Raw genomic sequence first — 1864 nt, 5'->3', positions numbered from 1 at the left:
ATTCAAATTTACACACTGACTACCAAAGCCAAAGATGAAGAAATAGAAGATTTCTACTGAGTTCTGCAGTCTGAAATTGACCAAACACGCAATCAAGAAGTGTTGATTATCACTGGTGATTGGAATGAAAAAGTTGGAAACAAAGAAGAATCACTGAGAGTTGGAAAATATGACCTTGGTGATAGAAATAGCACTGGAGATCATGTGATAAATTTTGCAAGACCAATGACTTATTCATTGCAAATACCTTTTTTCAACAACACAAACTGGAGCTATACATGTGGAGTATGCGAGATGGAGTACAAAGGAATCAGATTGACTACATCTGTGTCAAGAGGCGATGGAGAAGCTCAATATCTTCAGCCAAAACCAGGCCAGGAGCTGATTGTGGAACAGATCATCAACTGCTCATATACAAGTTCAAATTGAAATTGAAGACAATCAAAACAAGTCCACAAGGGCCAACATATGACTTGATTTATATTCCTCCTGAATTTGGAGACCATCTAAAGAATAGGCTTGATGTATTGAACACCAATGACTGAAAACTAGAGGAATTGTGGGATGACATCAAGAGCTTCATCCATGAAAAAAGCAAAAGGTTATTAAAAAGACAAGAAAGGAAGAAAAGTCCAAAATGGATGTCAGAAGAAACTCTGAAACTTGTCCTTGAATGGAGAGGAGCTAAAAAATAAAAGGGAAGAAATGGCAAGGTAAAAGAGCTGAATAAAGATTTCAAAGAGCAGCTTGAAAAGGCAAAGCCAATTACTATAACAAAATGTGCAAAGACTTGTAGTTAGATTACCAAAGGGGGAGACCATGCTCGGCATTTCTCAAGCTGAAAGAACTGAAGAAAAAAATTAAGCCTCCAGTTGCTATATTGAAAGATTCTATGGGCAATATACTGAAAGATGCAGAAAGCATCAAAAGAAGATGGAAGGAATACCCAATGTCACTGTACCAAAAATAATTGATCGATGTTCATTCATTTCAGGAGGTGGCATATGATAAATAGCCAATGATATTGAAGAAAGAGGTTGAAGCTTCACTGAAGGAATTGGTGAAAAGCAAGGCTCCAGGAATGGATGTACCCATGTAGGTGATTCCATGCCAGAGGCACTCACTTGACTATGGCAGATGTTTTGGAAGACTGTTACCTGGCCAATTGCATGGAAGAGATCAATATTTGTACTCATTCCATGGAAAGTGTGAATTATCAAACAATATTAATATCACATACAAATAAAATATTACTGAAGATAATTCAAAAACAGTTGAAGCAGTATATTGACAGAGAGGTTCCAGAAAGAAATGCAAGCTGGATTCAGAAGAGCACATGGAATGAGGGATATCATAGCTGATGTCAGATGGTTCTTGGTTAAAATCAAACAATACCCGAAAGATGTTTACTTGTGTTTTATTGACTATGCAAAAGCATTTGATTGTGTTGATCATAACAAATCATGTATAGTATTGAGAAGACTAGGAATTCCAGAACACTTAATTGTACTCATGAGGAACCTGTACATAGACCAGAAGGCTGTTACTCAAACAGAACAAGGGGATACTGAATGGTTTAAAATCAGGAAAGGAGGGCATCAGGGTTGTATCCTTTCACCATACTTATTCAATCTGTATGCTAAGCAAATAATCCGAGAAGTTGGACTATATGAAGAAAAATGTAGCATCAGTATTGGAGGAAGAATCATGAATAACCTGCAATACAAAGATGACACAACTTTGCTTGCTGAAAGTGAGGATGACTAGAAGTACTTCTGATGAAGACTGAAGACTACAGTTTTCAGTATGGATTACATCTCAATATAAAGAAAACAAAAATCCTCACAGCTGGATGAATAGGCAG

This window comes from Orycteropus afer, unplaced genomic scaffold, assembly GCF_000298275.1.
Source record: "Orycteropus afer afer isolate SDZICR_OR568_19922 unplaced genomic scaffold, OryAfe1.0 scaffold00586, whole genome shotgun sequence".
In the NCBI taxonomy this organism is placed as follows: Eukaryota; Metazoa; Chordata; class Mammalia; order Tubulidentata; family Orycteropodidae; genus Orycteropus; species Orycteropus afer.
This window is presented reverse-complemented; position numbering follows the sequence as displayed.